Source organism: Jaculus jaculus, chromosome 6 (genome assembly GCF_020740685.1).
Source record: "Jaculus jaculus isolate mJacJac1 chromosome 6, mJacJac1.mat.Y.cur, whole genome shotgun sequence".
In the NCBI taxonomy this organism is placed as follows: Eukaryota; Metazoa; Chordata; class Mammalia; order Rodentia; family Dipodidae; genus Jaculus; species Jaculus jaculus.
The window spans coordinates 38,019,335-38,046,634 of NC_059107.1; the positions used below are offsets into that span (position 1 = coordinate 38,019,335).

The following is a 27,300-nucleotide window of genomic DNA, read 5'->3' on the forward strand; positions in this document are numbered from 1 at the left end:
GAGGCTGGCTGTTCACCCTGTGCCCAGCCCCAGGGAGGGGACCTGTGAGATCAGGGGCATGGAAGTGGTTTCCAAGGAAGGGCTTTCAGCGTTACTTCAAATTCCAAATCTCACAAAGCCAGAAACAACTCAGACCAAGGGCATTTTAAGGAGGAGCAGTAGCTGGGGCAGGGATGATTTGGGAAGGGGGAAGGCCTTAGATAAGGTAGGGACATCCAAGAACAGCTGTGTTTGGCGCCTGCCTCCTGGATGCAGGTCAGGCAGCCCCAGAGTCAGGGTTGAGCTGCTTGAGTTTCTTCTGGAGGCCCCGGATCTGACTTTGAACTTAGCTGATGCGGGTTGATGCCATCCCAGAAGCTAGCTTGGGCATGCTGCAAACTGTGAGGAACCAGAATTCCAAACCAGTTCAAAGGATCTCGTGGGGCTGCTGAAGATGCTTGCTCATGGGTCTTGGCGGGAACTTTACATCTGCTCGGAGCTGCCTCATGGGGTCCCACCTCCTCTAGGGTCTAGGCGTCAACTCTGATCACCCTGAATGTCTGCAGTCTGACCTGGGCCTCACCGGTGCTCATGCAGACATGTGGCTCCATCCGGGAGGCATACTGCAGGGATCCTACCGACTTGGCACCCATGGCATAGCACGGCAGGGCAAGCGACAGTCAGCCCTCCTCCACCCGAGTGTGTTCAGCGCCGCCTGCTTTGTCTCTAGTTCCTTCAGGTCACCTAGCAGCTGCAGGTACAGCCTAAAGCACTTTTTAAACAACTTTATTAAAAATGTATATAGTCCTCTTCTAACACCTTCTTTTGATTCCCCCATCCCTCCTCCACTGACCCCTCTTCTTCCCAACTATCCTCTCTCATATTCTGTTGTCTTTGTGTGTGTGTGTGTGTGTGTGTCTTCCATTATCCATGACACGTTGGTGGGCCCAGTATTATGCAGGTAACAACAACTGCTGTGAGGTCATGACAGCTACGGCCACTTTGTGTCAGCATTGCAAAGTACCCCTCCCCATCCTTTGGTTTTTGTTTCTTGGTTTTTTGTTGTTGCTTGTTTTTTTGAGGTAGGGTTTCACTCTAGTCCAGGCTGACCTGGAATTCACTATGTAGTCTCAGGGTGGTTTCAAATTTATGGTGATGCTCCTACCTCTGCCTCCCAAGTGCTGGGATTAAAGGTGTGTACCACCACACCCAACTTTTTTTTTTTTTTGAGGAAGGGTCTCACTCTAGCCCAGGCTGACCTGGAATTCACTACATAGTCTCAGGGTGGTTTCAAATTTCTGGTGATCCTCCTACCTCTGCCTCCTGAGTGCTGGGATTAAAGGCATGCACCACTATGCCTGGCTTTTTATGCTTTTTGAGGTAGGGTCTCACTCTAGCCCAGGCTGACCTAGAATTCACTATGTAGTCTCAGGATGGCCTTGAACTCACAGAGATCCTCCTACTTCTGCCTCCTGAGTGCTAGGATTAAAGGCATGTGCTACCATGCCTGGCTTGCCTCTTAATTCTTTCCTCTGCTTCTTCCATAATGGTCCCTGAGCTTTGGAGGGTGTGATAGAAATTTCTTATTTGGTGCTGAACATTCAACTGTCACTTCTTAGCACTTTGGCATCTAAAAATATATTTTATTTATGTATTTATTTGAAAGAGAGAAAGATAGATGAGAGAGGCAGATAGAGAGAGAAAGAATGGGTATGCCCAGGCCTCTAGCCACTGCAAGAGAATTCCAGACACATGAGTAACTTTGTGCATCTGGCTTTATGTGAGTACTAGGGAATCAAACTTGGGTCCTTTGGCTTTGCAGGCAAGTGCCATAACCACTAAGCCATCTCTGAGCCCCCACTTTGACATTTTGAATCTCCCCATGGTCACTGCCATCCAAAAAGAGAAGCTTCTCTAACTAAAAGTGCAAGGGACACTAATATGTGGGCAATACATAAATATTTAGAGGTCAATTTGATGGGCACAATATATTCATTTAGTCAAACAACAGTAGTTCTTCTCTAGGCCTTATGACCATGCCAGCCACAGGCTTTTGACTAGGTTTTCAGTGCCAGCCATGGATTCCCTCCCATGGAGCAGGCCTCAAGTCCAATCAGAGAGCAGCTGGTTACCCCCATAATAGTCATACCACTATTACACTAGTGGACACATCTTGCAAGGTCCACTCTTGGTTAAGACAGTTGATGGCCTTTCTCTCCCAGCCACCAGTATGGCAACTAGTCATCAGGGAGACTCCCAGCTCATAAGGCATTTAATTCTTATATATATACACTTTTGAGGAAGTCTCTCGCCTTCCTTTTTAAAAATTTAAATTTTTTTTTTATTATTTATTTATTCAAAAGTGACAGAGAGATAAAGAGGCAGATAGAGACAGAGAGAATGGGCGCACCAGGGCCTCCAGCCACTGCAAACACATGCCAGAAGCGTGCGCCCCCTTGTGCATCTGGCTAACGTGGGTCCTGGGGAATCGAGCCTCAAACCGGGGTCCTTAGGCTTCACAGGCAAGCACTTAACTGCTAAGCCATCTCTCCAGCCCTCTCACCTTCCTTTTTAAATCCTGTAGTTTTTTAAAAGACATTTCATCGACATCCTTCATACATACACACAACATACCATAATCCCAATCCTCCCCCATCAACCTCTCTCATACCCCCCTCCACTGAATCCCTTCTTCTTTCCAATTAATATGTCTTCTATTTTGATGTCATCCTTTTCCCCTCCTATTATGCAGATATTTTAAAAATATTTTTATTTGTTCATTTGTGAGGGAACAGAGAGGAGAGAGAGAACATAGCATACCAGGGACTCTTGCTGCTGCAAACGAACTCCAGACACACATACCACTTTGGGTACCGAGGAATTGAACCTGGGTTGGCAGGCTCTGCAAGCAAACTTAATCCATTGTATGTTCATATACCATCCATTCATCTGTCCACCCACCCTCACTCATCCATACATCCACTGTCCACCCACCCACCCATCCATACTCCTGTCCATCCATTCGTCCACGTGCCTGTCCACCCACCTATTCATTTGTCTGTCTACTCACCCTGCATTGCTTCGCCTTATCTACTCACCTGTCCAACCACTCATTCATCCAGTCACCTGTCCACCCACTTTTCATTTGTCTGCTCACCTACCCATTCATCAGCTCACCTGTGTACCCACTTGTCAAACCACCTGTCCCTCCACCCACCTGTCTACCCACCCTTCATCTATCTGTCCAACTGTCCATCCACCCTCCTGTCTACCCACCCATCTATCTACCCACTTGTTCCTCACCTACCCACCCGCTCACTCACACCATTCTGTTTGTTGTGCACTTGCTCCGGGCCAGGCCCCGTACCAAAGGTGCAGGAAGCAAAAGGAGAGCAGGCAGGTGTAAATGCTTCTGTTCGCCAGCATCCTATCCCAAGGGAGCCGACAGAGGCCCTCTGCTGTAGCATCCATCAAGAGAGACAGAACCCCAAAGAAGAGCAAGGCAGAGAACGGGGCTGGGTACTGGTCAGAAGAGGCTTCTTGGGGCTTTCGCTGGAGAGGATGAGGGGGCGTTTGTGAACCTCAGGAGGAGAAAAGTTGAGGGTGGTGAAGACAGAAAGGCCTGTGGGCAGCAGAGCACTCAACAATGTCATGGGACTGTGGTCTTGTTCAGTGGCAGACCTCCGGTGACAAAAGTGTGGCTGGGGAAGGAAGGAAGGAAGCAGATGGGATGGGGAGTCTGGGAGAAGGTGAAGGATGGTTGTGGCTGGGAATGGAGGTGAGGAGGTCCTCAGAACCTCTTCCATGATGTCCATGAAGGTGGGCCTAACCCAGGTAGGGCAAGAGAGGCAACCCTCATCAATACCGAATGCCAGGGCTGGGTTGGTTTCAGCCTCAGGGTTGAGGATAAGGACGCCAGCCTGTTTCCTACGTGGGAGGTATCGGCAGCAATGGGGGCCAGGGAAAAGCCATGTGTTGGGGCTTCAGGGATCTCTGGGCCATGTGGTTGTTTCCCTTCAGCCCAAGGCTGTATCCAACCGGCAGCCACACATTCCTCTCCTAGCCCAGGATCAGCTTTCCTCAGGCCCGACCCAAATCCACCTCAACACAGCCAGGGGGTACCCATATCTCTCAGGAACCCTACCAAGGGAGGATCACTCCATCACCCCCATCCCCAGACACAGCCAATCCAAACATGGGGCATAGTATGTGTTTCAAATCAAATGTCAGCAATGGGACTGGGGAGATAGCTCAATGGGTAAGGCGCTTGCTTTTCCAGCATGAGGACCTGAATTTGGATACCCAGTGCCCATGTAAAAGCTGGGTTGGTAACACATTCCTATAATACCACCACTGGGAAGAAAGAGATAAGAGAATCCCCGAGGCACACTGGTTGACTAGATGGATTCCAGATTCAATGAGTGACCCTGGGACAAAAAGTAAGGAGGAAGGGCTGGAGGGATGGCTTAGCGTTTAAGGCACTTGTCTGCTAAGCCAAAGGACCCAGATTTGATTCCTCAGGACCCACGTAAGCCAGATGCACAAGGGGGCACAAGCATCTGGAGTTCATTTGCAGTGGCTGGAAGCCCTGGTGCACCAATTCTCTCTCTCTCTCTCTCTCTCTCTCTCTACCTATCTATCTATCTATCTCCCTCTTTCCCTCTTCCAAATAAATAAATAAAAATAAAATATTTTTTTAAAAAGTAAGGAGGAAAAAATAGTAAGGTGGAGGGCTGGAAATATGATTTAATGGTTAATGTGCTTGCCTATGAACCCTAAGGATCCATGTTTAACTCTCCAGATCCCACATAAGCCAGACGCAAAAGGTGACACAAGCATGCAAGGTCACACATGTGCACAAGGTGGGGCATGCATCTGGAGTTTGCTTGCAGTGACTGGAGGCCCTGGCGTGCCAATTCTCTCTCCAAACCATCCCCACGTCTCTCTCTCTCATTTTCTCTCTCATAAAAGTATATGCCACCACACACAGGAAAAAAAAAAGTAAGGTGGAGAGTGATAAAGGAAGACACCTGATGTCAACCTCTGGCCTCTACATGCATGTTCACACACACACACAGTGTTCCCCACACACATACGAACATGCATGCATTCTCCCCATAATAGAAGTGGATGGTGCCTGAGCAAAGGCACCTGAGGTCCTTTGGCCTCTTTATACATGCGCACGTGCGCACACGCACACACCCTTTCAATAAACAACAAATAAGTGAATGGGATGTGTGATGTACTTATACTGAACATAAATCTAAAATTCAGAGGCTTTATTTAGAGTTGTTCTCCATACTCATTAAGAAAATAAAAAGAGAAGGCTCCATGGAGGACAGTACCCACAGAGACCCAGTGTTGGAGGGACTGAGGTAGCCTTCAACTCCCTAGCAGTAAGATTACAAGCATGTATCATGCCTGACATTTTTATCTACATCTGGGAATGAAACTTAGGTCCTTATGTTTGCAAAGCAAGCCCTTGACCCACTGAGCCACCTCTTCAGGTTTCAAGACTGTATTTGTAGGCTCCGCCAATAATTCCAATGCTATTATAACTTAATCAGAATTCAAGCCAGGCCTGGTGGCACACGCCTTTAATCCCAGCATTTGGGAGGCAGAAGTCGGAGGATCACTGCGAATTCAAGGCCACCCTGAGACTACCGAGTGAATTCCAGGTCAGCCTGGGCTAGAACAAAACCCTACATCAGAAAACCAAATCTTCTTCCTCCCCTCTGACATGTGTCTATATGCTGTGAGGTGAAGAAAGTCCCCTCCATAGACATAGCCACTTCCCACCCCTCTTTCTACCCAGGTTCCTTGCAATAAGGTACTATACCTCCTCCAATTAAAAAAAAAAAAAAGCAGGCTCTATTTCCCCATCCCTTTAAGCTAATAGAATGTACTGGAAATAATGCTGCACCAGTTCTGAGCCCAAGCCTCAAGAGGCTTGGCATGCTTACAATCCCCCCACCCTGGGAATCTTGGCACCCAAGGGTGAAGAAGCCCAAGATAGCCTGCTGGAAGGTGGAGACACCATAAGAAGGCCCCAGCATCCCAGCTGAGACTGCAGACATGGGAGCCGGACCAGAAAAAGCAGCTGAGGCCATCCAGCCCAAATGGAAAACTACAGCATGGGCCACCAAATGAATGGGGGTGTGTTATCCCCGGAGCTTGGGTGAGGAGGATGTGTAGCAAACGCTCCACTACAACTCCACTCTCTCAGCTCTGGAGCAGCACCTCCTCTCTGACTGCCACCCCTCCCCCAGTTCCTCTATGCTTTCCCCTCCCACTGGCAGCATCCTTGGCCTGGGCCAGTTGGGATCAGCCAGTTGCCCTGAGCTGGCCTGAAGTTCACATACCCTCTTGATGGCTCCCTGTAAGTGTCCTCAGGACTGCCTTGCTCTGTGCTTCTGGAGGTCAAGGGCTCAGGAACAAGCTCAGGACTGGCTGGGAATGGAACAGACTTTAAGAAATGCTTGTTAGAAAAAACAAGGAATGGGAAAGTGTCGGGGTGGGAAGGGAGGCAATTACCATGGTATATATTTTATAATCATGGAAAATGTTAATAAAAATTTAAAAAAAGAAAAAAGAAAGAAAAAACAAGGGCTGGAGAGATGGTGTAGTGGTTAAGCACTTGCCTGTGAAGCCTAAGAACCCTGGTTCGAGGCTCGATTCCCCAGGACCCATGTAAGCCAGATACACAAGGGGGTGCACGCATCTGGAGTTCATTTGCAGTGGCTGGAGGCCCTGGTGTGTCCATTCTCTCTCTCTCTCTATCTGCCTCTTTCTCGCTGTGTCTGTTGCTCTCAAATAAATAAATAAATGAACAAAAAAATTTTTTAAAGAAGAGAGATATGAAATGAAAATATTTTTTTAAAAATGCAAATGAAAGCCAAGCATGGTGGCGCACACCTTTAATCCCAGCACTCAGGAGGCAGAGGTCGGAAGATCGCTGTGAGTTTGAGGCCACCCTGTGAATTTCAGGTCACCCTGGGCTAGAGTGAGAACCTACCTCAAAAAAACAAACAAACAAAAAAAAAAAAAGCAAATGGAGCTCCCAAGATGGAGCCCCCAGCTTCCCAAGGAGGAGGGGCAGATGACAATCTCAGAACTGAGTTTCCTTACCCACAAGATGAGGGCAACAGCTACTTTGCCATCCGGTTGTTGGTAAGGATTAAATAGGGAATACCCGCTATGGGGTCGGGTGTATACTGCTTATTAAAGCTAACTGCTGCTACAATAAGTAACTGTGGACTCGGCTGCTGGTGGGAAATGTGCGGCTCTTCCAGGTTCTGATTCATCCTTAACCTGAAGCCCTGACATCTGCCTCCCACATTCAAACCCCAGCTGACCAGTATCCGGTAGTAGCATCTGCCCCTTAGAACTGGCCCACAGCAAGCTCCCATCCTGGGCTAGTCTGTGGCCCTGGAGCCTGCTAACTCCACCTGTCAACTCCCCTCTGACAACCTCCTCTCCTACCCGCCCCTTCTCAAGTCCTCCCAGGAAATGTCACTGTGACAACATTGATAAATATTTATAAAGGCAGCCGAGGAGATAGTGCACCCAACAAGCCAAATAAATAAGCACATTTTAAAGCATAGCACTTGACAGCTGACTTCCTAGCATGTCTGTGTGCGCGCGTGCGTGCTCTCGCTGCTTACCTGCCCTTGTAGACTGACTCAGAGAATGCCAGGGCCTTGTAGATCATCAGCACTGGGACTGCTCATTCCACCCACGGAGAGGGACAGGGCAGGCCCGGCTGATGCGACAGGCAAGGTCCCAAGCCTAGCATCCCTGTTTTGTGACCCTGGGTCTGCGCGTGGCCTGGTATCTACACACAGACCAGCTGTTAGCAGATGTGTTAAGGGCTTTCGTGTTGGCTCCGCTCTTATCTGTGGCAGTAACTGTCGGCTTGGGGAGATAACTGGCCCCCTAGCCAGGGAGGCCAGTTTTCCACTTCCACACTGCCGCTGCCTGCAGCCTCCCTCCAGGGTCATTTCTGAAAAGAACAGCTCCCAGCAGCACCCGAGGCTGGCTTTAGATTTCTTGTGGAAACTTTAAACAGGCTGCCTGTGTCAGGGCCTTCTAATCTGGGACTCCGTTTCCCCATTAGCCTAGCAAGGTGATAGGGCTCCCTGACTTCTAGACCTCCCCCTCCCCCACTGACATCCCTAATTATCATTCTACCCCACCGGAAGGAAAAGCTCAGCCTAGTCTATATCTCATTTGCATAAAACTTCAGTATACCTCCACCCAGTGCCCAGCCCACCAAGGCTTCCTGGTTGCTTTTGGAGAGATGATATAGGAAAGGAGGTCACATGGTGACATCAGCGAGAATCATGTGCCATATCACTGGTGTCGACCTCCATCACCTCGAGAGCTTACATGTTACAAGTAAGGAACCAGGACTCTGGGCTGAAAAGGTGGTTCAGTGGCTAAGGCACTTGCCTTCAATGCCTACTGACTGGGGTTTGATTTCCCAGTACCCACATAAAGTCAGATGCACAAAGTGGCACATGCATCTGGGGTTCATTTGCAGTGGCTGGAGGTTCTGGGTGGCCAATTATCTCTGTGTCTCTTCTCTCTCTCTCTCTGCATGGAGAGGAGAAAAGAAGGAAGGAAGGAAGGAAGGAAGGAAGGAAGGAAGGAAGGAAGGAAGGAAGGAAGGAAGGAAGGAAGGAAGGAAGGAAGGAAGGAAGGGAGGGAGGGAGGGAGGGAACTCAAAGGCTCCTTGGAAGTAAGAGTGTCCATTAGGACCAAAGAGCTGGGTCTCTAGTGACTCCATGATGCCACTGCCCTCCAAGTGCCAGGCTGGGGCTATGGTCTGCTGCCTCCACAGTGCTGGCCAGGCAGCATGATGTCTACACTTGTAGAAGGGTGAGCAAGGCAGGAGGAGTAGGAATGGGTGGCTCGGGTCCCAAGGAGAGTAAGAAAGGGTGGGGATATTGAGGCATACCTGAAGGTCCCACTGTACCTTGGTCATGAGTGAGACAGTGACAGTCAGACGGGTCTGAACAAGGGCTTGGGAAGCTTGTGCCAACGGTGTCTAAAAGCCAGACAGTAGGCATGGACAAGAGTCTGAGGATCCTGTACCCAGGGGCTCTGAAAGCCAGACAAGTGGACCTGGGTGAGAATGTGGGGAGCACAGGCTGTAGAGGAGTCACAGTGCAGAGCTGGGGGGTGACTGTCCCACACTGACCATACTGAGCCTCCATCAGATGCGAACATGGGACAAGGTGATGGGGGGTGGGGGCGGGCTGCAACCCCATAGCTCCCAGCTCTCCATCCTCCTTGTCCCCTGCACAGTCACCTCCTGAACACCCCTGTTGGATTTCTTGGAGACTGGCTTTCCAGCAGGCCACCCTACCACCTTTCCCAAACTCATCTCCAGGCTCCCCATGCCCCAGCTCTCCTCCCTCCACTCTGGAAGGGCTGGGGAGAGGCTCTGGTGTGTCCATGGGGTTCACAGAGGGACTTGCATCACCCATTCTGGAGGCTACGCATATGCATGAGACATGGGCCCAGGCCTAGGACAGGCTAACAGCTAGGGAGCCCAGTGCCAGGGTCAGAGGATGGACAAGAAGCAGGGCCCGAGACTATGGGCCTGGTCCTGCACCAGAGGGTCCAGCAGAGCCATGCTCTGATGGGCATGGGAAGGTTCGGGTTATCACTGGCTGGATATGGGCTCTATCTCCTCTCTTTGTCTCTCTTCGCCCCTCTAGTATTGATACTGTATGTCTCATAATCTCTCTCTCTCTCTCTCACTCCTGTCTCTTCTCTCTTACTTGTTCTCTGTATCTCTACCTCCCTATCCCCCCCCTCTCTCTCTCCCTCCCCCTGTCTATATTTCTGTGGCTGTCTGTCTCTCTTGTCTCCTCTATGCCTCTCTCTGTCTCTCTGTGTAGCTGTTTCTTACACGCACGCGCGCACACACACACACACACACACACACACACACACACACACACCCCTCAGCATACCGTTCCTATAAGCAAGCCTTGTTGCTTTTGGTCTGAGCCCAGAATGCAGCATGCTCAACCCTCCCCTTCCCGCTACTTCCCCAATTAGCCCAGGAAACAGGGGCTCCTGCAACATCCAATTCAGCCTCAGCCTGGGGCGCGCCCAGAGCCAAGAAGCACCTGTCACTTCGAGGCTCCTTCTCTTCTCCCTGACATCTCCGCCTCTGGCAGCATGTGCCGCGCTCTCAGCAAAGAATGGGGAGGTTTGCAGGGCCAGAGGGGTGGGCAGGGAGCCCACAGGAAGGAGCCCGCTCCCCTGCCTTGGCGAGCACGCAAGTTCTCATGTCTCCTGTGTGGTGATAGGCCTTGGGGGTGCCATGCTGAACTCAGTCAGCCCACCCTCATGGGGCTACCTAGCATCTAGTATAAGACAGGCACACTCATAAGATCACCACACAAAAGCTGAAGGGATGGTAGCTGGGTGTGTGCATGCATGTGTGCACCTAGGAGTGTATGCAGGGCTTAGGGTGTGATGGGCATATACACATATGTGCATGTGAGTGTGCACATGTCTCTGTGTACATAATGGTTGCATGCACATATGGCCATGCATCTATGAATGTGTGTAGGTCTGTGCATGTGATAATTGTGTATACATATATGTGCATGCATTTGAGTGTGTCCAGGCTTGCGTGATGCTTGCATGCACATATGCGTGTACCTGGTTGCATAAGGACTGTGCATGTGACAATTGCATGTACATAGGTATGAGCACCTGTGATTGTGCACAGGCATGTGTGTGTGTGTGCATGAAAGAATGATGTCCGTGTAAGATGTTTCACATGCACCTGTATGTATATGTGTGTGGATGTGTGAGTGTTGCGGTCTGTTTTGCATTGCTGGCAGAAAACACCTGACTGAGAGCAGCTTTTGGGACAAAAAGGTTTATTTTGGCTTATAGACTCGAGGAGAAGCTCCATGATGGCAGGGAAAATGATGGCATGAGCAGAGGGTGGACATCGCCTCCTCACCAACATCAGGTGGACAACAGCAACAGGGGAATGTGTCAAACACTGGCAAGAGGAAGCTGGCTATAACACCCATAATCCCCACCTCCAACAACACACTGCGTCCAAGAGGGTTTAATTCCCAAATTTCCAACAGCTGGGGAGATGGCATTCAGAACACCTAGCTTTATGGGGAACACCTGAATCAAACCACCACAGTGAGCTACATGGGTTTGCATGTGATGTGATCGGGTGCCAAGGAGCTCAGAACTGTGGCAAGTGACAACCCATCACTCACAGCACTTGTTCGCAGCAGGTGTGTTGGGGGGTGCCTTAGTCTAGGGTAATGCAAACAGCATGCCCAGCGGGTATCACCTGTAAGAACAGCAGTCAAAGCCCCAGGATGGGGCATGGAAGGGGCAGCAGAGACATCTCGACGGTGCATTTCCTAGATTCCCTCCAAAGGCCTGGTTCTGGCAAGCAGAGACTGTTGTGCAGAACCGGGGGGTTGTGGGGGCTGTCCCTTGGTACAAACTGTCAACTAGGCTTAGGACAGGTCTGAGGGCAAAGGTCTAGACAGTCCCATAGGAGTTGAGCTGTGACATCCTTCCAGGGCCATCTAGCAGTATCACATGACTCTGGCAGAAGCACGATTCATTATTAGCTCGTTTCTACTGCATAACAACCCATTTCAGAACTCAAGGGTTCAAAGCCACTAGGGTTTCATTCTATTTATTTTATTCTGCCCCCATTCTGTAGGCCATCTGGGTGCAAGCCTGATCTGGATCTGCTGGGCTTTCCCAAGCACCTGTGATTAGCAGAAAGCTCCAGAGGGGCTCATTCCTGTGGCTGCCGGTCATCAGTTTCCCTGGCCATGGTCTCCGCTTGCCTTCTCCCCCTCCAGCAGCGGGTTGCCCTTTGCCTGTGTCAGCCTGTGCGGGCAGCAGCTCCCACACATCCTAGTGTCCCCAGACCAAAACAAGTCACATGGCTAGGCCGATTCCAGACATAGGGCAGTAGACAACCCCCAAAGACAGGGACCACAGAGTCCCATGGAGAGGGGTATCCCCAGAGAAGGTAGGGAGGAACTGGTTCCCCCCCCCCCACGGAAGTTGTGGAGATGGTGAGGTGGTCCCTCCAGAATTCCCAGGGGTTGCAGCCAGAGTACTGCAGGACCTTGCTGGAGGCTCTGCATGGACAGGAGCCAGCCTGGGTGAGGCCCACTGCAGGGAGGTGCAGGACAGCAGCTCCCTGTGGCCCCACCTGAGCACCACGTCTACCACTTTGTAGTGTGCGGCTCGGGTTCCCAGTGGCTCTGGAGAAGTCAGGCACCTCATTTTATGAAGCCTCCTGAGTTTTGAATGTTGTCAGCTAATTAAACATCCCCAAGGTGCTCCAAAGAGTGTTCACACTTTGGGCCTGGAGAGATGGCTTAAAGGTTAAGGCGTTTGCCTACAAAGCCAAAGGACCCAGGTTCGATTCCCCAGGACCCATGTTAACCAGAGGCACAAGGAGGCACACATGTCTGGAGTTAGTTCATTTGCAGTGGTTGGAGGCCCTGGCATGCCCATTCATTCTCTTTCTCTCTCCCTCTTTCTCTGTCAAATAAATAAATATATATATATATATATACATATATATATATATATTTTTTAGCCGGGCAGGGTGGTGCACACCTTTAATACCAGCACTCAGGAAGCAGAGATAGGAGGATTGCCATGAGTTCGAAGCCACTCTGAGACTCCATAGTGAATTCCAGGTCAGCCTGGGTTAGAGAGAGACCCTACCTTGAAAAACCAAAAAAAAAAAAAAAATTTTTTTTAAGGGTGTACACACTTTGGAATACTGTGTAAAATGTGACAGCATACTGTGAGGGAAATGTCTGCCCCAAGAGGAACACACTGCCCCATAAAGGCCCCTACTGGGGGATACTGGGCCATTGAGTGTGGACAGAGGGTAATGGGCTGGGCCACTGGACACCCTGGAGACTGTCTCAGGGAATGAGAGGTGCTGGAGATAGCGGGTGAGAAGGACTGGAGGCTGCCATGGGCAGGCTGCTGGCCTGAGAAGGGGGCCTGCCATGCCTGGCTGTCAAACACCCAAGTGTCGGGACACAGATCTCAGGGCTTTAAGAAAACTAGGTCTGGCCAGGCATGGAGAGGTTCCCAGGCTAGCCATGTGAAGAACGTTAGGGACAGCCTGAGCCACAGGCACTAGCTTTCCCCAGCCTGTATGGAAATTGGGTGGTTGAATATGGCATAGGCTTCCCAGCCATGAGGCTGGGCACATTGAGGGCTCCAACTTGGATTCCAGGCCGAGGCTCAGAATGTGGTGCCGACGCTCTCCTGGATCCCACAGCGGCTCACATGTTCCACAGAGCCCGGTCTCAGTTGGGTCACCATCAGTTGCCCAGGGGAGCAGAGCCTAGCTGGTGGGATGAGGCACTGCCCAGGCTATAGAATATGATGGCAGTGGGTCCCGGGGAAGATGTCCCTGTGGGCATTAGTTCAGAGGTTAATGTAAGGCATAGGGGAAAGGGAACACCTATGGAGGCAGCTTCGGGGATGGCCTGTTCCCGTCTTGGATAAGTCATCCTGCTGGAACAGAGTCCCTGATCAGATGCTGCACCATCTGACTGCACCACCAGCATGTGGCGGGGTGTCCATGGGTCTCCCCCCAGGGACAGCCCTGCTAGTGTCCCTTTACATAAGAGGAAGAGGGAGTAAATGTCTGTGTGGGGCTAAGGCTCAGAAGAGCTCCTAAGAAAACCACAGTGTTTGGAAGAAAATGACAGAGTAGAAATTAGGTCAGCCTCTAAAGGAGGAGAGGAGTGCCCGCACAATTGAGGGGGGCCTGGGAGGGCATGGGGAACGCCGGGCTCCGGTGATGGGAAAACTTTCTCCAATTATGTGAAGAAGAGCAGGTGTGTGTCAGCCAAGCCAACGTGCTGATAGCGGGTGACTGGGAGAGGCAGGAGCTTAATGGCTTTTTCCCTGCCATCAGTTAATCCAAGCAAGCGGCCCTGGTAGCCGCATGGGATGGGCAGGCATGGGGCTCAAGGGCCTCCTGAGCTGGATGCTTTTGAAGCCCAGGCCTAGGACACAGGATTTCAGCAACAGTGATAGCACAAAGGCTGCTCTCATTCCTCAGGCCAGATTCGGGCCACCTCTCCTGCCCCAGCTATCGGGGGACAAGGCACTGGGTTGGCAGCACATACTGCTCATCCCTGGGAATGGTGGGAAGGGGCAGGCAGGAGTCGATGCAAAGTGTGCACTTGCCTGGGTCCACTCGTGGGCTCACAAACATGGCCATCTGGGTGCAAGCCTGATCTGGATCTGCTGGGCTTTCCCAAGTACCTGTGATTAGCAGAAAGCTCCAGACGGGCTCACTAATCTAATCTAATCTAATTCTAATCACATACCAATTCATGCACTGGGTACGGCTATGCAGTGGGGCATGGAGGCTCACAGTGGGACGTGCAGACCTGCCTTCACTCACACAACACACTCATGTGCTTGCATATGTTTGTGGACCCAAAGGTCCCAGTGACCAGACACCAAGACACATACCTGTTCACAAAGCACATGCTTGCACACAGATACATATGTACCCACAGAAACAAGTCTGCACGTGTAGACAGCGAGCTGCAGAGCATCCTACACAGGTGTGTGATTGCCTCTACAGGCAAATATGCCTTGACTGAAACCCAGCTTTCTTCACAGGCACATCTGAGCTCCAGCTGCAAACCCATGTAGCTCATGCTCCCAGCCAACCCTCTTACCTGGTTCAGCCCCCGATCTAACCTCCCCCACCCCTACTCTGGGGTCATCTCACCTAGGACCCCACCTCAGAGCACTCTAGCCCAGCTCTCACAGCCATTCCACCCACTGATGTACCCTAGGGAGGCCTGCCCTCACCTCTTCCCCGAGCCCTGCTGAGCCCCAGCTGATTTCTGGTCCTCATTCACTCCATCAGCCAACAAGGGCTGGAACTGGGGGGCTGCGGGACTGTTACACACTGGGGTATCCAACTTAGCACCTGGGGCGTAGCTATCTCCCACCCCCACGAATCTTGCCATGATGTCTTTGTGAGAGGGAATGCCAGGGAAGGGAGAACTGGAGCTGGTGAGGGATGGTCCCAGCTGGCTGGGGGGTGGAGGTTAAATGGGGTGTTCACAGCTGGTACAAAAAGAAGCAAGGGATTCTGATGGCACCCTGCAGGGAGGGATGGGGAGCGGCCGGCAATAAGGCCACAAAGACAGGGTGCAGGCTTAGGGTCTGGCCTTGAATGAGCCAGCGGAGACTGAGCAGCCGGGAGCTTCGCTGCAGGTTGGGCGCTCACCAGGCAGAAGCTGTGAGGGGTTCAGAGGTAGCATGTGGGAGACATGCTGGGTTCTGTGGGGTTCACGGGGAAGATGAGCAATTCCTCTGATGGGTGATCATGGGAGGATGACGGGAAATGAGGGACAAGACTGAATGACCATGGCTATATTCTGAGATTAACAAAGCCTGCAGGAATTTCTGCTTCTATATTGTGGTGGGTGGAAAAATGGCCCCCAAAGACGTCCATGCTCCAACTCCCAGAATATGTCACCTTACATGGCAAAAGGGACTTCACAGTATTGACTAGGAAGGATTCTGAGGTGGCGAAGTGGCAAAGTAGTCTCGAGTGATTCGAATGGACCCTAAAGGGACAGGAGAGTTGGCCAAGCAATGAAGGCACTTGCTCGCAAAGGGACCCTAAATATCATCCCCAGAGCCCTGTAAGAGGGAGGCAGGGGGGACAGAGTCACAGCTGAAGAGAGAAGAGGGGCCACCCGCCTAGGAACATGGGAGCCTCTCCAAATTGGAAAACACCAGAGATGTTTCCTCCCTCACGCCTCCCTGGAGTACCACCACCCTCACAACACCTTGATCCTGGGCCTTCGCAGCAGAATAGTGTGTATGGCTGAAACCATTTAGTTTGTGGTTACTGACCACAGTAGTCAAGAGGAGGCTCATATTCTGTGAGGGGCGGTAGCTGTTTAAAGAAAGATGTTGTGGACACGGGTCTGGGGATGAGTGAGAGTTTAGAGGTGACAGTCGTTGGTGAGTGAAGTTTTAGTGTTCGGGACGTAACTCCATAGCAGATACAAGAAGAAGACCCTCCGGGAGTCCTGGAAACCCTCATGATGGAAGGTCAAGGAGATGAAAGAAAGCAGAAAAAGAAAAGGCTGGGGGTGGGGAAGGAGCCTCCAGGAAGCCAAGAAAGTGAGTGCTTCGAAAGACAAGCAGACATAGGCTGTGTGGGATAGGATACTGCGGTGTGCCCAGCGCTTAGCCACAGATCCCAGCCACAGACCTGGACCATCTCAAAAGCATCCCGCTGAGCAAAAGAAGCCTCTCAAAGAAGCCTTCTGTGAGCTTCCACCTCCAGGCAATCCTGGAACATGCAGAGGAATCTCTGGCGACAGGACAGACAGCAGCTCTGTGGTTGCTGTGGTTTCCCTGGGCTTGTGGCTGGGGACAGCAGTGAGGGCACACAGGAGGAAGGGGACTCCAGCGTCACGTGAGTGTTCCATAGCTGAGTTGTAGCAGTGGCTAAGAGCACAGACACATGTGTGAAGACTCATTGAGTTGCATACTTTCAGTGGGTGCATTTGATTGTATGTAAATTCTGCCTCGATAAAGTTATTTCAGAAAGAGAGAATGATAGACTGGCTCCTACAGAGAGATGGGCCAGGGTGTGATGGTTTGAATGTGAAAATCCATAGGCTTGCTGGGCTGCGGTGGTGCATGCCTTTAATCCCAGCACTCGGGAGGCAGAGGTAGGAGTATTGCCATGAGTTCAAGGCCACCCTGAGACTACGTAGTGAATTCCAGGTCAGCCTGAGCTAGAGTGAGGTCCTACCTTGAAAAACCTCTCCCCCGCACCCCCTGCAAAAAAAAAAAAAAAATCCTTAGGTTCACCTGTTTTGAAAACTTGGTCCCCAGCTGGTGGCAATTCGACAATGTTGTTGGGACTTTGGGAGGTGGGGTCTTGCTGGAGGAGGCGTGTCACTGGGGGTGGACCTCGAGGTTTGTTAGTGCAGTCCTCTGAATGTTCCGAGCTAGCTCACTCAGCCTACTTCCTTCCTGCAGCTGTGACAAGACATGATGCCCAGCCGCCTCTCATGCTTTTCTTGCCGTGATGAAACTTGCCCTTGTGACTGTAAACTGAACTAAACCCTTCTGCCCATCGGCTGCTTCTAGTGGGACATTTGTCCCTGCATTAAGAATGCAAATGCTACCCAGGGTGAGGCCTGACAGCAGCTAGTCCTGTTGACTCCATTCGGGGAGCATAGTCGAGGCAGGGGTGGCTAAGAGAGCCTGGTGTGCTCCGCAGAGGCAATGCACTGTGACTGTCTGGTTATCCGTAGTAGCTGTCACCTTGCCCACTGCTGTTGGGGGAGTCAGCAGGGAAAGCTGGGGACACACGATATCAAGACCCAAGTTTGCTTCTATGAACCCACCTCCTCCCTCCTGGCTGGATGCTGTCATGTGAACATGGAGCGCTTTCAGCTACTGTAGACATCCACCTCATGATACATGCACGTCCTATCAGCTCTCGGAAGCCCCCTTGGCTGATCTTCTGCTCACCCACCTGTGCCCAGACGGGCAACCCTACCATCCTGTGACCCTACTTACTATTCATAGCTCAGCTTGGCTCCCTTCTAGTGAGACTGGCCAGCTCCAGTGCCAACACAGGTTAGAGAAGTAAAGATGCTGGGAAACCAATCGATATCTGATTGGATTTGAGGAAACAATCCATGCCAGACACTGAAAGGCTATCCAAAAGCCAATAGTTGAGAAAATCATAGGCCCTAGGGGGAAGCTCCTACTGTTTTTGGCTAAATGCAAGTGTTGTGCCATCAGTTTGCCCTCTAAATATTTGTAAGTCTGTGCATAGATCAGTGCTGCTCTACCTTTTGGTCACAGAAGCTCATTTTTGTGGATTGTGATGGTAACTACTGGGGAGACCCAAGACTCATAGAAGGGCTGAGAAGAAGTGACAGCTAAGTGCTCAGCACCAAATGAAACATGTTTATCACATTCTCCAAGACTCAGGGAACATTGCAGAAGAGGTGGGGGGAAGAAGACAGCAGGAGCCAGAGGATGGAGAGCAGTGCTTTGGAACACCGACTCCCGATCATGAAATGGCCATTGCATTCATGACCTCATAGTTGGTATTGTTGCTTGCGCAGTATGTTGTCATCCCTGGTGGTGTGGGTTCTCAGTGATGTGGCTGCCTATGAGTCACCCAGGCTCCTTTAAGTAACCCCAATAAGCTCATTGACCAAGCCAGGCATGTTTCTTTGGTCCATCATCAGTGCCCTAACACCCTCCCTGTCTCACTCCTTTCTCTGGACAAGCTCATAGCAGCTTCCTTTCTCCGAGGACATACCTGTCCCTCCCCTGGATTTAGCATCACTGCTCCTTCCCTCACCCTTTAGCCTTAAAAGGTGGCAGCAACTCCAATCAGTTACTAATTTCTGGCCAATTCAATGACCCTTGAAATTCTCTCTGATGCTACCCATGCCACCATTTTTTAAAGCTACATTTGGGCTGGAGTGATGGCTTTATGGTTAAGGTGTTTGCCTGCAAAGCCAAAGGACTCAGGTTCAATTCCCCAGGACCCACGTTAGCCAGATGCACAAGGTGGCACATGTGTCTGGAGTTTGTTTGCAGTGGTCCTGGTGCAACCTCTCTCCCTCTCTCTCTCTCTCTCTCTCTCTCTCTCTCTCTCTTTCTCTGTCAAATAAATAAATAAAAATTTAAAAAGATAAAAAGCTACATTTTCTTTCATGTACCATCCTGTGTCCCAAGTTACTGTGAAGACCATCAGTACCCATGTGCTTTGAAGCAGTGCTTGTCAACAGGACATATTTCCGGCAGCCTAAGGGTGGACAGCCAATCTGTACTGCATTCAAGTGGCATCAGGGAGCTTGCACCTGCTTGTGAAAGGCCAACACACCCTGTATAGGCACCTGAAGGTGCCAACATGTCCCATGTGGAGCAATGGCATGATCCATCAGAATCAGAACACAATCTGACAGCTGTTACATGCCCAAGGATGCCACATGGTCCGCTGGAGACTGGCAGCTAGAAAACTAAGGTCTAAAGAATAAACCTGAAGAGCTGAAATCAATCAAGGTGAGAGCAGAACACATCAACTGTCTAAAACATTGAAGTACATAAAAAGCCACTAAGGTGGCAATAGAATCCCAAGGTGGGGGCAGGGGGAGCAGAAGCCAGAAGGAGGAAGACAGAAGCGAGTCTGGAGTTATTAATTACAACAATAAGTGTTTAACTCACTGTTTTACAATCACCATAAAATTAAAGTGCCAACCTTTCCATACTGAGTCAAACAAAATCAAGCTAAGTACCGTTCCTAAGAGATTCTTCCAACGCCTTTATACAAGATAAAAATATGCCAGCATATAAAATCTGAAGGAGTGTGTGGGTTAAATATTCATTCTGATTTAGGATCATATAACAAAAAGCTTTCCACAGGACACGAGACCAAACCGTCATGAAATTTCATGAACCAAATTACATGGCATTTTTAAAGAGAAAGTAAAAACTCTAAAAATATGAAGGGGTTTGGTGAAAATACTCTATTACTTGGGGACTATAATTTATTTCTCATACTCTTGATGGATCAACTAGGCCAAAGAAAATAAACATGAAGGAAGGAAGAAGGAAGGAATAAGAGAAGAAAGCGATTCTGAATATTAGCAAGATCATTGTGTATGGTGACATGCTCATGTGCATGTGTGTGAATAGATAACAGAAATACAGACATGTGTCTCACAAACAAAAATCATGCCTTCCTTTGCAACATCTATGGAATAAACTTGTAAAATAGTTAACCATCAAAAAATGTAAATAAGGTCTATCTCCTACCCCCCCCCAAAAAAAAAAGCTGAGAGGGATTGCACAGATCCCATTCTCTGATCCCCAAGCACAACGCTGCTAAAAATTACCAGGAAACATTTTATTTTCACCTGAAAAACTTCCCAGAAAGATCCTTCAGAAAGGTGCATGGAAGACTTTAATAAATATAGACATGTGCCTTATCCTTCTTCAGAGAGACTTGCTCATACAAATTCAACCCATCCGGCCTCACAAGATGACGCAATTCCAAAATCCTGTAGAAAATTTTATCGTTTCAACTTTGAAAAGAACACTGTGAAACTTACTGGGAAGATGTACTTCATGAATGGGCAAGGAAATAGTAAGTTCAACTCAAGAGGTACTCACTCTCCCACAGAGCAGAGTTGAGCATGGACCCACACACACACACACACACACACACACACACACACACACACACACCCTGACACACACCACAACACCTCTGGGTAATGGGCCACAGCTTGGAATGGCGAGAAAAGGGGATTTACTTCAGTAATGTTGTCCAATCAAAATGTAGTAAGTTTGTGGAGGGAGGGAGTAACTAAAGGGGCTGGACAGATTGCTCAGTGGTTAAGGTGCTTGCTTGCAAAGCCTAACAACCTGGGTTTGTTTCCCCAGTACCCATGTAAAGCCAGATGCAGAAAGTGGCACATGCATCTGGAATTCATTTGCAGTGGCTGGAGACCCTGGCATACCCATTGTGTCTCTCTTATCTCTGTCTGTCTCTGCTTGCAAATAAATGAAAGTATTTTTATTTTTTAATATTTACTTTATTTTTATTTATTTGAGAGAGAGATAAAGAGGCAGATAGAGAGAGCATGGGTGCACCAGGGCTTCCAGCCACTGCAAACAAACTCAAGATGCATGCACCACCTTGGCTTATGTGGGTCCTGGGGAATCGAACCTGGATCCTTTGGCTTTGCAAGCAAGCACCTTAACCACCAAGCCATCCCTCCACCCCACCCCCAAGTATTTTTTTAAGTAACCAAAACTACAAGGGGCTGGGGAGTGTGATTCAGTGGCAGGACATTTGCCTAGCATGTGAAGACCCTGATCTGATCGCCAGCACCACAAATCAACAAACCATAAAATGTAGCATGTGCATCAATGTCAAGGTGGGGAATGTTTTCCTAAACATGACACCAGCACCAAAGTCACACTTCTTATATAGGTTGGAGCAAACGGAATAAACCCAATGAAAACTTTAAAGAGAGAGAGAGAGAGAGAAGATGGAAAAGTGCTATAAGGGAGGGAGGAGAGGAGAGGGGAGGACTTAAGAGGATGGTATTGTATATATGTAAGTAGATGAACAGATTACTGGAGATGGAAAGGCCCAAGTGAGGTCAGGGGAAGAGATTGAGTAAAGGAAGGATGGAAGGAGGGTTAATCAAAATGTAAGAGGGTGACAGGTGTGGTGGCTCACGCCTATGGCCCAGCACATAGGAGGCAGAGGTAGGAGGACCACCATGAGTTCACAGCCACCCTGAGACTACAGATTCCAGGACAACCTGAGGTAGACTGAGACTCAATCTCGAAAAAAAAAAAAAAAGCTGGGCATGGTGGCTCATGCCTTTAATCCCAGCACCCGAGAGACAGAGGTAGGAGGATCGCTGTGAGTTGAAGGCCACCCTGACACTACATAGTGAATTCCAGGTCAACCTGAGCTAGAGTGAGACCCTACCTCAAAAAAAAAAAAAATCTAAGAGGGTATGAATAAGCCATATGGTAACCTACTTTTTTGAACAATGGCACATCTAGAAGCCACAGGTAATTACTAGAAAATTTTCAGTGCCAGGGAAGAGATACCTTCTAGTCAGTTATTGGCCAGGGAGGTCCTTGATGCCCCTAAAACATTACAGGCCATTGCTGAGGTCCTTGGTTTCCCACCAGGAATAGGTGGCAAGACCCTATTGCTGAAGACTCCACATACTTGGGCTGCAAGGTCACTGAGAAATTCTGCTGGAGCTGAGCTGAAAACCTCCTCCTTGTAGACCAGCTGACAGAAAGCTGGAAAAAGCTATGCTGCATGCAGCTCCATGGGAGAGAGAGAAGTCATCAGTGGAGACAAACAACAGTGGACACTGTAAGACTTAAGCTTGGCCAGCCAGGCCAAATGAGCCAATGGGTGCAGTAGCGACATGTCTGTTATGAGGGAAACCAACTGCTCTGTAATTGGACTTGAGGCCTGCTCCACAGGAGGGAATACATGCCTGATAATGAAAACCTATGACAGGGGAAATAAGGAGCCCTAGGGGTGTAATGACTGCTGGTGTCTGGCTAAATGCATACATTATACTCACCAAACTTTCCACGACTCTTAATGTTCATATCCATATATTAATGCTATTCTCACTTTTGGTTAGAGAAGCTTCTCTTTTCAGATGGCAGTGACCTCTGGGATGACTCAAAAGGCACCATAGTGCTGAGAAGAAGTGACAGAAGAGTGCTCAGCACTGAAACAACTCTATCACACCTATCAAGGCTCAGGGTCCATTATGGAAGAGGGGGTGGAAAGAATGTAAGGGTCAAAAGAAGGGTAGGGCTCCTTATAATGCACTCTTCCAGACACAAAATGGCCTGGATATCCATGACCTCACAGTGCCTGGCACTGCCTACACAAGACCCTCTTAATAGTAGGAAAAGATGATGGCATCAAAATAAAAGAGAGACTGAGAGGAGGAGGGGATATGATGGAGAGTGGAGCTGTGAAAGGGGAACTTGGGGGGAAGAGAATTATCATGGTTTATTGTCTATAATTATGGAAGTTGTCAATAAAAAAAAAAATCAAGGAACCAAGCATGGTGGGGCATGCCTTTAATCCCAGCACTTGGGAGGCAGAGGTAGGAGGATTGCCATGAGTTTGAGGCTCATGAATTCATAGTGAATTACAGGTCAGCCTGCACTAGAGTAAGCCCTACATCGAAAAACCAAAAAAAAAAAAAAAAAACCAAAAGAAATACATACATACATACATATATATATATATATATATATATATATATACATATATATGTATATATATGTATTTCTTTTATATATATAATTATATATATGTATATATAATTTTATATATGTATATATAATTATATATATGTATATGTATGTATATATGTATATATAATTATATATATGTATATATATATAATTATATACATATATATATATAATATTAACATGTAAATAAAAATGAGCCAAGATTATGAACCAACAATTTTCAATAGAAGAAATAAAAATATCAAAGGGCATTTGGAAAAACATGTTCAGCCCCATTAGTATTCAAGCATATGCAAATTAAAACAACAAGCTCCCACTTTCACCTATGACATCGGCTCTTTCTTAGGAGTATTATTACTATTATTGTGTTCAGGGTTCACAAGAGTGGGGTCTGGGCATTTTGTACTCCCTTGCAGGAAACACGAGGCGGTGCAGCTTGTTAGAGGGCAATTTCATTTTCCACATTTGTTTCGCAAACCTTTTGACCCATTTTTCCTTAAAGAAATTTGTCCTGAAGTAAAGAATTAGCTATAAGTCTGTTTATTGCAGTGATTTTTTTGTAATGTAAAAAAATAAATGTGAATGTCAACTAATAGGCGATCCCTGGCTATGTAAAGCATTTACATTCGCACAATAGAATTCGATGCAGCCATTCATAATGGCATTACATGAGTGTGCATATGACTGTTGTATTGTTAGGTGAAAGAACTGCTGATGAAATAATACATGCCCAAACAGCAATTGTTTTCAGGGAAGTTGGAAAAGATGCCCCACTGAAATATTAGTGCCAACTCCCACAACTGGGAGGATGGTGGGTGATTTCTATTTCCTGCATTGGGGCTATTTCCCCCTTTCAATCTCTGTACAATAGGCATACATTAATTGGGTAGTAAAAGTAAAATTTCAAAGAGTGATAGGGACTGAGTAAAATTATAATAGTTTACAGTCCCAATCAACAGCCAACAAAATTTGTGCTGTAAAATTGAATTTATTGACATAAAGATGGTCATCCCACACTCTTAAATGAAAATAGTACATTACAAAACAGTGCGTGCTATAATCTCTTTTCCGTTGAAAAACAGAAAATATATCTATTTATATGCATAGGAAAATGGCAGAAGATTAGAAAGGGAACTATTAGGGACGTTTATCTCTGGCTGGATGGGACAATACTGGCATGCTCTGTTCTTTGTGTATTTCTGTGTTTGGGACAATGCTGGCATACTCTTTTTCTTTGTGTCTTTCTTTGTGCACTGTCCACGTTGGCTTTAGCTAAAATGCACTGTTTTATAATTAGAAATTATATTCATTTGTAAGAAAATGATTACATCCTTGCACCCCATAATCCCACCCTACCACATCTGTCCTAAGGAAACCACCCTTGCCTGTGCCCACTCCCTCGCTCTAATGGCCCTCACTTCTCAAGGAGAGTGTCCCTAGGGACTAGAGTGTCTTGGACATTTCTACTTGTCACTCTGGGGACGTAGGTAATCTCTGGGTAGAGGCCTAGGACGACCCTGCAGCAGAGCTTCTCCTGCCCCAAATGTGTGTGGTCCTCGGCTGACAGCCTGCCTGACAGTGTCAGATTCTGTGTTACCACTTAGGGGACAAAGTGTCACACTTTTTTTGTCTTTGCAGAGGGTCACACTCAGAAAACTTTGGAAGCTGATGGTACCTAAAGGAAAGATATGTAAGCTTGACCTTTATGCATACAGACCTTCCCTAGGCTCTGGTTCATTACCGGGGTCACGATCCCTTCCCGGTGGACCTCAGGTCTCACTTCCTGCCCTACCCCGCTCTCTGCCTATGCGTTTTCCTTTCATCCAACCTCTGACACTGCTCTCCCTTTCCTTCGCTGGGCCGTGCACCTTACAGAGCCGAATCTGGAAGCAAAGGCATTGCTCCCTATAGACAGGAGGTGCTGCTGTGCATGCCCAGTAAGGTAAGCATCTGGGTTCACACACACTCACACACACCCCTGATGAACAAGAAATTAATGTTCATATCTACTGCATGGGATGTGCAAAATTAATTGAAATATATATATTTAGACACTATGGTAAAAAAAAAAAAACAGTTTCTGGAGCTTTTGGCTCAGTGGTTAAAGGTGCTTGCTTGCAAAGCCTGATGGCCTGAGTTCGATTCCCCAGTACCCATGTAAAGCCAGATGCACAAAGTGGCACATTCATCTGGAGTTGATTTGCAGTGGCAAGAGAGCCTGACATACTCATACTCTCACACATAAATAAATAACTAAATACAAATACTTTTAAAAAACAGTTCATGGTGAATTTTGCTACACACGTGGTTTGAAGGGAAAGCAAGAACAGCACCTTGCTTGCCCTGTTGCAATTCCCAAGATGAATGCAAAACAGTCTGGCGCTGGGCAGCCCCAGGCACATCAGAACTACCGCTTGTCATTCAGTCCTTCTTCTTGCCCAGGGCTGCCCCGGTCTGAGACCGCACCTCTGGGGTTTTCAGCTTCAGCCCTGGGTCATCTCTTGCCCTGCCATAGAGAGAGTGAGAGAGAGAGAGAGGGAGAGAGTGTGCGTGCGTGCGTGTGCGCGCGTGAGTATGCATGAGTGGGGGGGGTGGGGGCAGGAACAAGTGACTTCTGAATATAAAGATGGTCACATCCAAATTCTGATTGTCCCTAGCAATTAACATTGCAGCTGTCACCTGGACTTTGAGCTACATTTATTGGTTGGGTAGATGGATGGATGAATAAATAAATGAGTGGAAGAAGACTGGATGGACTTATGGAAGGAAGGAAGGAAGGGAGGGAGGGAGGGAGGGAGGGAGGGAGGGAGGGAGGGAGGGAGGGAGGGAGGGAGGGAGGGAGGGAGGGGGGGGGCGGGGCGGGGCGGGGCGGGGCGGAGCGGAGAGGAGAGGAAAGGAAAGGAAAGGAAAGGAAAGGAAAGGAAAGGAAAAGGAGGAAAGGGGAGGGAGGGAGAGAGGGAGGGAGAAAGTGAGGGAAAGAGGAAGGGAGGGAGGAAGGGAGGGAGGGAAGAAGCAAGACTGGTGCCTCCTTGGTGTTGAGTCATTCTCTCTGCCTCTGTTGGATTAGTGACTACTGGATAGCACTGGGCTGGAAAAGTGACCTGCTGCCCCGATCAGAGGCACAGTGTGCCTATCCACGGTGGCAGGCATGCTCTTCCATGGAGGAACCAGAGTGTGAGGCTGCGTGTACTAGAAGGAAATCTCTGGCTTGGAGCCCTAGTCTCCCACTCTGTGTAGAATGGAAATAGTGTCGATTGCTTCTGTGAGTCTATGAGAGCATTAAGTACTGCAAGTTCACCATGCCTGGCACGTAGTAGGTCCACTAAAGGAACTAGTTATGAGCACAGTGACCATGAGTACACAGAAAAGGACCCTGCCATATCCACAGGGGTAGGTGAACGTCACCTGGAGGAGGTAATGCCTTAAGGGTGGGGGGTGCTCCAGGAGAATGTGACATATGTAGGGTACCTCACTCTAGCAGTTGGCACCCCACATCCTACATATAGTAAGTCTTATCCAGTTTCCTATTGATGTGACAAAATACCCGACACTGGACAATTTATAAAGAATAGAGGTTGAGCCAGGCATGGTGGTACACGCCTTTAATCCCAGCACTCGGGAGGCAAAGGTAGGAGGATTGCCATGAGTTCAAGGCCACCCTGAGACTACCTAGTTAATTACAGGTCAGCCCGAACCAGAGTGAGACCCTACCTCAAAAAAAAAAAAAAAAAAGAATAGAGGTTTGCTTGGCTCACAGTTCTGGAAATTCTAAAGGCATGGTGCCAACATCTAGTGAAGACCAAGTCCTGCATCGCAACCTGTGGGGTGTCCATGGGGACAGAGCAGTGTGTGAGCTCAGACCTTTCCTCCTCTTCTGATGAAGCCATTACCACAGCCACGGCCCCATTCATCAGTCAACTCGAGTTGCTTCCCAAAGGCCCCACCCTGAATTCTTATGAGCACATGAGTTAGGGATGGAATTTCCAACATGTGAACTTTGGGGGCTCGCATACCAACCACAACAAAACAAACCGGGAGTGGGTGAACTTACATAGTGTATTGGTTATGAAGTGTTGGAAGGGTCGTGCTACCAAAACAGGGACACTGAGTTTGCCCAGGTATTTGTAACTTCGGAAATATTCTACACCCCAGGGCTGAGTGAAAAGATAGAGCAAGGCTCCCTGAGGCCAGTGTTAGCTGGAGGAGCTGCAGCCTTGCTGTCCATGGTGAACCCTACCTACCACAGCCTCTGCTCCTGGTGGAAGGCTGCCCTGACATCCACAGAGGAGCCAGAGCCCTCGAGCTGTGTGCCCAGGTCAGACCTGAAGCCCAGGGGTCATGTGGATGGCCACCATTGCTGCTACCCTGTCCACTGCTGCTGCCGCCGCCACTCTGTCCCCCTCCCAGTGACTTCATCTGATG

The 27,300-nt window shown here is 48.9% G+C and overlaps 1 pseudogene; it reads right to left on the minus strand.

Annotated features, from left to right (window-relative positions):
• Positions 1-256: 256 nt before the first annotated feature.
• Positions 257-27,300, minus strand: part of LOC123461479 — a 60,098-nt pseudogene continuing 33,054 nt past the window's right edge.